Source organism: Canis lupus, chromosome 6 (assembly GCF_048164855.1).
Source record: "Canis lupus baileyi chromosome 6, mCanLup2.hap1, whole genome shotgun sequence".
Classification (NCBI taxonomy): Eukaryota; Metazoa; Chordata; class Mammalia; order Carnivora; family Canidae; genus Canis; species Canis lupus.
This window is the reverse complement of record NC_132843.1, coordinates 1,308,860-1,321,843: the sequence shown is the minus strand read 5'-3', so window position 1 is coordinate 1,321,843 and position 12,984 is coordinate 1,308,860. Positions and strand designations below refer to the sequence as shown.

General features: G+C 48.2%; 1 pseudogene; it reads right to left on the bottom strand.

Moving 5' to 3' along the window:
• Nucleotides 1-6,062: 6,062 nt before the first annotated feature.
• LOC140634879 (myosin light polypeptide 6-like) lies at nucleotides 6,063-6,657 on the bottom strand (annotated as a pseudogene).
• Between the last annotated feature and the right edge of the window lie 6,327 nt (nucleotides 6,658-12,984).

Sequence of the window (12,984 nt, the reverse complement as noted above, 5' to 3'; positions counted from 1 at the left end):
AGCCTGGGTTTGGACTCAGGACTGTCTCCTCCAGAGGGGAGCACACCTCCCTGCTGAGCTGCTCCCTGCCCCTCACTCCTGCAGGGTCCGCGTGGGTGCAGCCCCCACCCCCCGCCCCGGGGTGTGACACTGCCAAGTGCAGGGTCTCAGACCTGAGGCCAACTAGTCTGTTGGTTCCTCCTCCTCCCTTGGGCTCTGCTTCTTGAAGGAAAGGCAACAAACCAAGGAGGCATGCATCCCATGCAGGTCTCGCTCTGAGGCACCTGTGTTGGACACACGAGCAGTGGGGAAAAGGCCGCAGTGGCTAGCTGGTCGCTCACTGTCTCGTGCCCTCCCATCTTCAGCCTAGTGGGCTGTTTCTTGCCCCTGCTTCTTGTGCTCTGGTTTGCGTGGTTTCCTCCGCCTACAATGCCATCCCCACTCCACTTCCAGCCCTCTGTTCATCTTTCACCCAGTTGTCTTCCTCTAGGACATCTGGGTGGGTTCCTTGCTCTGGGCTCCCTTAAATACCCTGTTCATAGCAGGTATTTGAACCCTATATTGCGGTTGTGACATTGCTTTCCATTGATCTTCCCTGGTACCCCTGCCCCTCAGCCCTAAGACTTAAACAAGTCTTAAGGCCACATGTTTGCTTTATTCTCCTTTGTAGGCTCAGCACCTGCATCATGTTGCCAGAAGGTATGTAGTTGCTCAACACATGGTGATATTTCTTTTTAATTTATGTATGTATTTATTTGAGAGAGAGAAAGAGAGAGAGAGTGGGAGGGGCAGAGGCAGAAGGAGAGAATCTCAAGCAGACTCCGTGCTGAGCATGGAGGGGCTCAATGTGGGGCTCAATCTCACGACCCTGAGGTCATGATCTGAGCCAAAACCAAGAGTTGGATGCTTAACTGACAGCACCACCCAGGTGCCCCATATAAATGATGATATTTCACTTTTATCTAGCACTTACCAGGCACCAGGCAGCATGCTGAGAGCATTACCTGCGTTAATGTCATTCCATTTTCACAATAACTCAAGGACCAAGGCCCTAATATTAGGTCCATTTTACAGATGAGGAAACCGAGCCTTGAAAAAGTTAAATTATTTGCCCACAGTAACCCGAATAGTGTAAGTTCTAGAACTAGGACTCAATAACCTGCAGGCATTATGACTCCATCCTCTGAAACATTACAAGGATACTCCTTCCTCCAAATACTCGTGGAATTTCAAAACAAATGCTGTTCACGAGCTACATGTGCATGTTCAAAAATTAAACATCTTCCAGTGGTGAAACAAAAGGGAGTGAAATCAGGCCCAGAGGTTCAGACTTGGAAACAAGGAAATGTCTTCTCTTTCAATCCGGAAAGATTCATTGCACTGGACTTACTGTGAGCGCCACAATAATGTGTTAATAGCTGCGGGGAAGCACAGCTCGGGTTGTGGATGGTGTGTTCCTGGCTCCTGGGGCCTTGCCACGTGGGCTGGAGAGACACAGCGGCGCAGCAGAGACCACAGCCTGAGGCAGGCAGAGCCTGGGGAGCGGGGTGGGCAGTCAAGATGCTGAGAGAAGACCCAGGGGGCCCGGGGTGGGCGGCGGGTGGAAAGGGGACCACAGAGCACATAGTGGTCTTGGATGAGGGCACAGCCCTCTGGATTTTTCTTTTCCCTCTTTCTTTCTTTCTTTCTTTCTTTCTTTCTTTCTTTCTTTCTTTCTCTTTCTTTTTTTTTTTTTTTTCAGTATTTTACTTATTCATTCATGAGAGACACAGAGAGAGAGGCAGAGACACAGGCAGAGGGAGAAGCAGGCTCCATGCAGGGAGCCCAATGCAGGACTCCATCCCAGGACCCCAGGTCACACCCTGAATCGAAGGCAGACGCTCCACCTCGGAGCCCCCTGGGTGCCCCCTTCCTGGATCTTCTATAGGTCTTGTCCAAAGCTCCCACAAAGATGGCCTGGACGGTGCCTCCGTGGGTCCTGCATTTCTGCATCAGGGCCCTCCCTCTTCATATCTACAGCTAAGAATGGAAGTCGGGGCTCTCCAACCGGGCCCAGGCAGGAAGAGAAGCTATTCTCCAGGCCCTAAAGAGCCACCTCTGTTGCCCATGTCCCCGTGACCTTCTGCGGTGTTTGGAGAAAGGTGGCTACGTGAGTGTCCCCATAATGGAGCTTTGAGGGCCGCTGGCTTTTGAAAACCCTCACCTCTCCATTCTCTCCCTGGGGAAGCCAGGGGATAATTGGGTATTATGTGCGGCCTCCAAGACATAGGGCCCTTTTAGCACGCTCGTCCCCTGGGAGCGGCCGTGTTTGTGCCGGCTGCAGTGTTCCCTGGCCCGGCGAAGGAGGAGGGCAGGCCCAGTGCTGCCTTTGCAGAGCTGGGAATCGTGCCTGGGTGTGGGGACTGTGGTAACATCCACAGCGATGCAGAGCTGGTGACCACGGAGGCCGCGATGACGGCCTCAGAGTGTAACCATAGCCGGACACGACTCCCCTGGTCCTTTGCTGGAGGCGGTGCGCAGAGCCAAGCTGGCGCTGGCGCCACCACCTCCTCTTGCGAAGTGGAGCGAACCTGAGCTCGGCTTCTCCCCGCTGGCTACCTGGCTCCGGTCCTCCTCCCTGCGACATGCAGCTCCCTCGTCTTCCGCCCGCCCCTCCTTTCTCAGGAGCTCTGCTGGGGAGGAGCACGGTCACCCGCGTGTGTAGCCAAAGAAAGAGTTTTGAGACGGAATCAGGGGGCAGAGGTTCTCAGTTTGGCTTGGCTGCCATCAGGCTTTGGCAAGCCTTGGGCAAGCCTTGGGCAAGTCACATGCCCCTTCTCTGGTTGAGCCTCCTCATGAGGGGAGGGCAGGGGGCCCACTGAGGACCATGGATCCTCAACTGTGGTTATACACTGGAGCCGTCTAGGGTGGCTTAAAAAAAAAATCAATGTCCAAATAAAATCTTTAAAAGAAAAAAGGGGGGGGTGCGCCTGAGGAGCTTAACGGTTGAACATCTGCCTTTAGCTCAGGGAGTGCTCCTAGGGTCCTGGTATCGAGTCCCGCATCGGGCTCCCTGCATGGAGCCTGCTTTTCCCTCTGCCTGTGTCTCTGCCTCTCTCTGTGTTTCTCATGAATAAATAAATAAAATCTTTAAAAAAATACATCAACGTCTGAGAGCTCCTGCACATCAACGTATTTGGGGGCCAAGCTAAGGCATCTGTGTATTTTAAAAGCCCCTGAGGGGCTCTAAAGTGAGGCCAGGCTAGGGAACCTCTGATTTGGTGACTTCTAAGATAGTGATTATAAATGATGCTTACAGATCCCTGGATTAGCCTGATCAGTAATACTGGTATTTTGTGTCTTATTCCTGATGTTGGAATTAAAATACCGATTTCTTTTGTATGCCTAGAGAAAGGTGGTATCATTTTTATGATGGGGCTTTTTAGACATCCGAGAAGTGTGGTGTTCACAGAGTGGCCCTTTCAGAGTGGCTGTGACTACCATCTGCCTCAAATTCCCAGTTAGGGGGCAAGAGAGGCATCAGGCATGTTCTGCAAGGGCCGGGGCTCCCCAAGCAAGGAAGATGAGGCCAAACCCCAGGCGAGGGAGGCCTCCTGCAAACATCTCCAGTCACTCAATGTTAAATAGCAGGCGACTCTCCTAGCATTTGACTGAGGAAGAGAGCAGGCGGGGTTCGAGGGTGAATGTGTGGTAGACGGACATAGGTTCAGGGTGTGACTCCTTTCCCGGGTGTGCTGGCCACGGGAGGCGCCGCTGCAGCAGCTCTAAGCACTGGAAGGAAGGTCCTTATACCTCAGAACTGCGAACTCTAGAAGGCCCTGGAAGGGGTATTAGGATGGCACCAAAGAGACCTTCTGTTCGTGTCTGTAATGTCTGGCTCTGGGTCTAGGCTCCTATAAAGTTACCTCTGGCTTTTTTCCTTATTGTTTCCTAATTAAATACATACCCCCAGGGGGCTCGGTCGGTGAAGGGTCTGCAGCTTCAGCTCCAGTCATGATCTCAGGGTCCTGGGATTGAGCCCCATATCGGGCTCCCTGCTCAGCGGGGTGTCTGCTTCTCCCTCTCCCTCTGCAGCTCCCTCTGCTTATGCTAGTTCTCTCTCTCTCTCTCTCTCTCTTTCTCTTTGTCAAATAAATAAATAAAATGTAAAAAAAAATAGACATCCAAGGAACTCGTATACTTGCCTGCCTGGTGAGCTGTGGGGGCACATACATGTGTCCTCCGAGGCCCTTAGCTAGTTCTTTTATTGTTTTTTGTGGATTTCTCTCCTTCCCTGGTGGGATTATCAGTTCTGTAAGAGCATGAATCTTATCTATTGCTTTGCAGGTACTAATCACTGCTGAGTCCAGGGGTGGGCACACGGTGATGTTTGCTACATGCTTATTTATGGACTTTCCTATAGCTCCCAGATGGGAGTCCATATCCTGGGCACGATAATCTGAAGCTCCTGATATTAGCATTCATTCATTCTGCAAATATTTATTGAGTTCCTAAAATTATGTATTGGGCATCTGTTATGGATGGAATATCTGTGTCCCCCATCCCACCCACCCACCCACCCTAAATTCATATATTGAAGCTCTGACCCCCCCTTTTTTTAAAATAAGGTTTTATTTATTTATTCATGAGAGACACAGAGAGAGGCAGAGACACAGGCAGAGGGAGAAGCAGGCTCCATGCAGGGAGCCTGACGTGGGACTCAATCCTGGGACCCTGGGATCACTCCCTGAGCCTAAGGCAGATGCTCAACTGCTGAGCCACCCAGGCTTCAAACCTTTCTCCTTTTGATGGCAGGGAGTGGAGGGCAGGGAACAGAGGGCTCGACAGAAAGATAATGCTCTGTGATGCAGAGATTAGGTTCTGGGAGTTCAGGGAAGATGTGGTTGGAAGACGTGCTATTCTATTTACATTATAAAAGTTAGAAGGACAAATTGAACATGCAAGTGCAGGAAATGAATTTACATTGACCTTTTCCCACGTACTCTAAGATGTAAACTTGTGGTCATCTCAATGAAACCCTTTAACAACCTTCGAGAGAGTCCCTGTAAGCCGTATTCACAGGTGGCTCCATGCGTGATGCATCATTATGGATAATGATGGAACCAACCTTAAGTATATGGTGTTAGGGAACTGCAGAGGCAAGAAGATCTACACTGCTTCGATGCAAACAAGTTCCAAGGAGTCATGACATTATGAGTAATAACAGTGTTGCTACCTTTTTCTTACAATTATGATTAGTCGGAATGAACAGGAAGAGACGGTTCATGGTCCTGAACAGGAAGGGGTGGTGCCTGGACACTACAGAAAGTCTTCACATGTATTGATAGGACAATGAACAAACATGTAAGTACCTATTCTCTGCCCATGATTCTAAATTCTCATCAACAAATCAGTATTTCCTGTAAGTCTGTGAAATATGTAATAGATCTTTAAATCAGATTGTTTATACAGTTGGAGCCCTACCAAAAATATCTGTCTGAGGCAGTCTAGACCCTTAGGACAGCCCTGTTCATACCTTTCATTTCTTCTTTCTATTATTTTTTTAGGATTTTATTTATTTCTTAGCGAGAGAGAGAGCATGAGCAGGAGAGAGAGGGAGAGAGGATCTGAAGCAGACTCCAGGCTAAGCATAGAGCCTGACACAAGGCTCAATCCCATGACCAAGAGTCAGATGCTCGATCAACTGACGCTCAGGTGCCCTTATACCTCTCACTTCTTGTTCTCAGATTGCTCAGACACAGCCACATGGGGCTCATGGGAATCCACTCAGTGCCTGTGTATGCAGGCAAGGTAGCACCCATCCCATGGAGCAGAAATGACCAATGGTAGCGGGAACCAGTAAGTAAATGCTTTCCTCTTTCTTTACCCAGAGGGATGAGCCCAGACATGTTTCATGTGGCCTCGAAAAGGGACTCATAGGGCCAGGCAACTAATGATCCACAAAAGTGAGCAAATCCATAATGCAGCTTTAGGTTGACCCTCTCTTTGTTCTGGTTTTGTCTTTCTTTCTTTCTTTCTTTCTTTCTTTCTTTCTTTCTTTCTTTCTTTCTTCTTTCTTTCTTTTTAGGGCACGGAGTAAGTTTATTTGGTGAGTGCTGACAGCAAATATCCAAGAGAGACAAGCTGGCAAAGGTGCTGTGACAAGAGGACCTAGGACACCTTCTAGGCTACATGCAGTCTCACACAGGGGAAGGCACGGGGCTCAGGCACACCAGGAACGTCCTCAGCCATTCAGCACCATACGGACGAGCTCTTCATAGTTGATACAACAATTGCTGTCCTCGTGCCCTGCCACCAGCATCTCTACTTCCTCCTCCGTTATCTTCTCATCCAGTGTGACAAGAACGTGCCAGATTTCAGCACCCATGACGGTGCCATTCCCTTCCTTGTCAAACACCCAAAGGTCTTTAACATAGTCCTCATAGGTGCCCTGGTCCTTGTTCTTGGCCACAGTCTGCAGCATGGGCAGAAAGTATTCAAAGTCCAGGACCTTCACATTCATCTCGTTGCTCTTGGGGTTCCCAGGACCTTGAGCACCTCAGTGTTGGTGGGGTTCTGGCCCAGGGCCCTCATCACGTTCCCACACTAGCTGTACAGGATCTTGCCATCCCTCGTTTGGTCGAACAGCTGAAAAGCCTCTTTGAACTCTGCAGTCTAGTCTTCGTTGAAATCACACATCTTGACAACTTCTGTTCTGTTTTTCTCCCCGACCCCTCAGTTTTACTTCCTGGGGCCCCATCGTCTAACACGATGCTTGATTATAAACCCTTGTCTCAGGCTCTGCTTTCTGAGGATCTAGACTAAAACAGGAAGTTGAAATGTATGCACCTCAACAGATAGAAGGGACGAGAAAGAAGCGCATGACAAGTGCTTAACAGTTTGTTTTAAACTGTGTAACAATGATTGCCAACTTGGAGGCAGTAAATTCAACTCATGTAGGGTGCTGTGGTGAAGCACACTTGCCTTCCCCCCACATGTGATTCCGGCCGCAAAATTGGGAACCCTGTGACAGGGAGCTGCTGTGTCTCTGCAAGTGTGTGAGACCAAACTTTCTGGGTGGGTTTGCAGCAGAATGGGGACATTTTTTTCCATTCTCTCTCTCTCTCTCTTTCTCTTTCTCTCTTTTTTTTTTTTCAATTATTTACTGATGTTAGAAAGAGAGAGAAAGAAAGAATGCAAGCAGTGGGAGAGGCAGATGGAGAGGGGATGGGACAGACAATCTTCCAGCAGATTCAGACTCAGAGCCAGGACCCTGAGATCACGACCTGAGTCTAGCTGAAATCAAGAGCCAGCCACTTCACCCACTGAGCCACTCACGTGCCCCAGGGTGGGGGCATTTTCTGATGTGGAGGAGACATTTGGGTGGAAGTGTGCCAGGGAAAAAAAATTAGGGACTGCTGCTATGTAAGACAGAGCTTTAGAAAACATAGAGATTTGTCATAATAACCAAACACTGGGATGTGAAAAAAAAAAAAAAGCCTTTATCTAGGAGACAGGGTTTATGTCAGTTCTCTAGAGCTGCCATAGCAAAGTATCACAGACCAGGTGGCTTAAATAACAGAAATGTATTTCCTTGAGTTTTGGAGGCTGGAAGTCCACGGTCAAGGTGTCCAAGGTCAGGGTTGGTTTCATCCGAGGCCTCACCCTCTGGCTTATAGGTGGTCGTCTTCTCCCTCCATGTCCCCTCTGTGTGTGTCTGTGTCCTCTCCTCCTTCTAAGGACGCCAGTCAGATTGGACAGGACCCACCCTAGTGGCCTCTCTAGCTTAATTACCTCCTTAAAGGCCCTTTCTCCAGACACAGTCACATTCTGAGGTCCTGGGGAGTTAGGACTTCAGCATATGAATGGGGCCAGGGGTGGGGCCATGGGGAAGGGGATACATTGCAGCCCATAACAGGGTTTGAGGGGCCTTGAAAGGTGAGCTGCACTGTGGTGTTTTCAGATGCCTTCCAGGAGATTAAACTTATTTTTTTTTCTTCTTTGGTGAAAAAAGTGCAGACAATCAACCTGACCGACCTTAGGAGAATCCATCACTTCTGAGACAAGCAAAGTGCCCCGTGCCCCCAGTGAGATCTCTGTGTGGTGACCCATCTGGACCCCTTTTGGGGTATCACACACTGCTTGTCAAGTGTGGATACACTGCACTTTTATGTATAAGGATCCAGGGGAGAAGCTATGGGTTGACTGGCGCGGCCCCCTGAGGACAGTCTGGCCAGGACACTAGGAAAAGTCATCCCAACCTGACTACAAAGTTGAAGTGCACGGAGCTCCTAGAACATGTAGATGGAAGAGGGGATGATAGGGCTGAGAGAGCCTCAGAACCAGGCCAGAAGTATCTGGAATAGAAGATCCAGCCTGACATTCACCCCCCCACCCAGGGTGAGCTGAGCTGCTCTCTGTACTCCCCTGGCAGCTCCTGGGCGGGAGGCGGGGCTTGAGCTCTGTCCTCCAGGGACCTGTTGGGGCATGCTGGTGTACCTGGGCCTCACCCTGGTGACACTGGCAGCACTGCCAGGTGTCCACATTCTCCCGCGTCAGCAGGAGTGATCACATCCCACTGGGGCATTTGCCCTCTGGCCCTCCTGCCCCTCTCTCCCCTCCCCCTTACCCCAGTCAACTTCCCGGTAACCCGAGCCTCATGCATGACAAGACAAACTTTCTGAGGTGATTTCCAGGAAGAACAGGGACATTTTCATCTGCGAGGGAGATGCTCTGCTCCTGCTACAGAGACTCGCTGCCTTCCCATCAGCTCTGACAGCCTTTTGTCTGCCACTTCCACTCGTGCCAAGCTTTTGCCGTGTCCCGCTGGGCCTGATGAACAAATCTGGGCCCACTTGGCTGTTTCTGACCAATAGAGAGTGAGCTGAGTGCCAGCAAGAAGGGTGATGGCTCCTTGTCAATGGTGGGAGTGACAGAGGCAGAGAATTCTCCAGCTGGGCATTTTGGGCTGGCACAGAGCATCACACTGGGCCAGCGGCAGGTGTTCCAGAAGGCCAGCCTGGGGCCTGTTTGTCTCCGTTGCCAGCTTTTGTTTATGTCCCACAGTTGATACCATCCCCATCACACGCATGTTCAGTGCCCGGGCACTCCTGGAAATGCAAGCAGAAGGCTTCTGGATGGAGGTGGCATTTTAAGAAATATTGCCCATACAAAGGCGATCAAATGAGACAACTTTCTTGTGGGAAATGTTGCAGGCCACTAAACTACGGAATGCTGTTGACACAGCATCTGAGTAGGTCAGTCAGGAACTCAGTATTCTAGAAAGTAAGAATGTTTTTCAACAGTGTGCCATTTGCAACGAAGGCTAACCCAGGAAATGTAGATTGTGTGGGGCTCTAGGAACTCCTAGAAATCGCGAGTTGGTTAAAACGTTGAGTGCTACATGATTTCATTTACATGGAGTTTAAGAACAGCAAAACTAATTGAGGTGAGAAAAGTCAGAGATTATGGTTACCTATGAGAGGAGTGGGCCAGGAGGGGTAGGAAGGAATCTTCACTTCGTTATGGACGAAGTGGACGACATCTTGACTTGGGTGGTGGTTACATATGTGAAAATCCTTTGTATGTATACGTGTATATATATGTATATGAGTGTATAAACACACTTAAGGGTTGTGCACTCAAGCATGTGTGATAAACCTCAATACAAAAATTAAAACTTTTCCCCAGTGCCTACTGTATGCCAGGTACTGGTCTAGGCACTCAGGATACACATTCTCTTTCCAGAGATAGAGCCCCAGGCAATTCTAACATGGTGCACTAAGAGCGGTTGCCTACCCACATCCATTTCTTCCTTCGGGAGTAGCAGAATCCTGATGCTCGGCTGGAAACACTGTCACCAGATAGATGTCACACCTCCCAGGCTTCTTTACCCATGTGTGGGCCCCGGATTAGATTCTGGCCAATGTGACATGAGTGGAAATGCCACAAGTGGTAGTCAGGAAGACTGCTTAAAGGGTGGGAGGCCCTTTGGGTACCCTGGCCTGTCCTGCCATCCCAGTGTCTGCAGTGTGGACCGGAAGACTGCATTTCCAGCTGCCAGTTTGGACAGCTGGTAACCTCGAGGGTGAAAGTGAGTTTGTTGGAGCAGAAGGAATTGGGTGACTTTGTGGAGTCACCATGACAGCACCAGACGGCCTGCCCTCAGATGGTTTTTTCAGTGAATAAACTTGTGTGTGTTTAAGTCACTGTGTCTCACCACCCACATAATGACAAGTTAAGATCAAAGTAAACACAGAGTGCTATGGGAGACACATAAGGTCTCTAGCTAAGCATGGGGGGACAGGCTGTCATTGGAGACATTACCTTAGACAAGGTACCACTTGAGCAGAGTCTTAAAGGATGAGAAAGCTTAGCTAAGAGGTATAATCAGCCTTTTAAAATGTTTCCATGAGACCCCATCCACGTAGAGAAGTCTACCTACGTCGTTCAAATCCAAAAAGACACTCTCCTGCCTTCAGGGAGCTGGTAATTTGCTCTGCCTCTTGGATAAGCAGCAACTAGCAGTGTCTCACTTTTAGTGGTTCTTTTTTTAAATTTTTTAAAAAGATTTTTAAAAAATTTATTTATTCATAGACACACAGAGAGAGAGGCAGAGACACAGACAGAGGGAAAAGCAGGCTCCATGCAGGGAGCCCGATATGGGACTTGATCCCGGGTCTCCAGGATCACACCCCAGGCTGCAGGCGGCGCCAAACCACAGCGCCACTGGGGCTGCCCCTTTTAGTGGTTCTTTGAATATATTTTGATACAATGAATAAGTGAACCTTTATTTTTTATTTGATTTGGAATACTCCCCAGTTACAATGAAAGCTCTATTTTATGCTCAAAGGTCATTTTTCTTTCTTTCTTTCTTTCTTCTTTCTTTCTTTTTTTGTAAACTCAAAACTTTATGGTGAATGACATGCAAGACCTCTATTCTAGAAATCTTAAAACACTGCTGAGCTATATTAAAGAAAACCTAAATGAATGCATTGAGCTGTCCCTTGTTGTTCAGATATCCATTTCCCTCAAATTGAGACCTTTTTCCATCTTCTAATGTGCGCATCTCATGCTATAATTTTCCTCTAAGTGCTACTTTAGGGACATTCCACAAATTAATATGTTTTGTTTTCATTTTCATTCCACTTAAATTCTTTTTTAAAAAGATTTATTTATGTATGCATGTATGTATGTATTTATTTATTTATTTACTTATTTGAGAGAGAGAGAGCATGAGCAGGAAGGACAGAGGGATACAGAGAGGGAGAGCGTCCTGAGCAGACTCTGCACTGAGGATTGAGCCAGATTCAGGGCTCAATCTCACGACCTTGAGATTATAACCTGAGCTGAAACCAAAAGTAGATGCTTTGAGAGTCTGCCTTTGGCTCAGGGCGTGATCCCGGGGTCCTGGGATGGAGTCCCACTTCAGGTTCCCCGCAGGGAGCCTGTTTCTCCTTCTGCCTGTGTCTCTGCCTCTCTCTGTCTCTCAAGAATAAATAAATAAAATCTTAAAAAAAAAAAAAAGACTCAGATGGTTAACCGACTGAGCTACCCAGGTGCCCATTCATTCCACTCAAATTCTTCCCTAATTCTCACTTGAGTTCTTTGACTCCTTGGTTACTTGAACATGGAGTAGACAACATACAGATATTTGAGGACTGTCCAGATATCTTTCTGTTCTCTGTTTCTGGTATGATCCCATTATGGTCTGAGATCATAACTTTCTATAATCTCAATTATTTTAAATTAATCGAAGTTTGTTTTACGGAAGACATTGGCAAAGATCTTGTAAAGAATGTGCATTTTGCTGTCATTGTTTGACCTCAATGAGGTCAAGATGGTTGATATTGTTACCCAGGTCCGCTGAATCTTTACTGATTTTCTTGTTATTTGTTCTATTGATTGGCAACACCATGGACTAAGGGGTGGGGATGGAGGGCCAGAATTTTTCTGTGTCTCTTCTCTACCTTCGGCTTTCCCATGTACCTCCTCCACAAAGGGAGCCTCTTCCTTTCCATTCTCTCGCCTCTCCTCCAGTGCAGACTGCTGTAGCTTGTTCTGTGGTGCTTGCCAGCCAGGTGGTGGGTATGGAAGGGTGAGAATGGAGTTCTCTGGTGTGCGGACTCAGCCCCAACAGCCTTGGGCAGGTACTGGTCTCTTAGAAGTGGGGCTCTCCCCGTAATCCTGACCTCACTTCAGTAGCAGGAGACCTGATGGTTAGGCCTGGGACTGCATCCTGTCCCTCCTCCGGGAGTAGAGACTTTGGTCTTTTTTTCCCTCCAGTTGCAATATGTCTTCACTTGTGCTCTAGAGGCCACAGGGCTGCTGCCCTTCCCCCAGTGGCTTAATGCCTCTCATTTCGAGAAGGATATGGGTGTGATGTCATGCCTTTCCTAAAGCCATCGCCACTACTTTCTTCCAGCCCTGAACCATGGAGGAAGGTTTTCTCTGGTCTCCCACCTTGCCTCAACTCTTTCATGAGTGCCTGGTGGAGGTTCATAGAGAAGATCTTCTGAGCGCTCGTAGCTCCCTTTTGTTTGCAGCTCCTGGGGGAACCGTGGCCTTGGCCTTCGTGATTCTTCACACATTTTAGCTGGATGCTTCTTGACCTGTATGGTGGTCTTGTCTTCCCTCTTCATGCTGTTACAGGTGAGCCAGTGCTCATGTCCCATCTAACCTTGGAGGTCCCTATCTTTCTCTAGATTTCAAGATAATTATGTTGTCCTGCGACATTGGGTTTTTTTTGTTTTTTTTTTTTTTGACAGGCTCAAGAAAAGTCATGATTTTGTAGATTTTCTGTCTTTTTTTTTTTTCCTTGTTGTTAAGGCAGGAATGACATTCTTTTAGCTTTCTACATTCTAGGTGGAAGCCAGAAGTCAAGATATATTTTTAGATAAAAATCTTGAATCACTTTGAGTTCTTTAAAAAAAAAAACATATTTATCCTCTACAGATGAAAAATTAGAACCATCAAAATGATTCTCAAGAAGATGTGCCTCAAGATCTGGGGGACATTCCCAAAGCA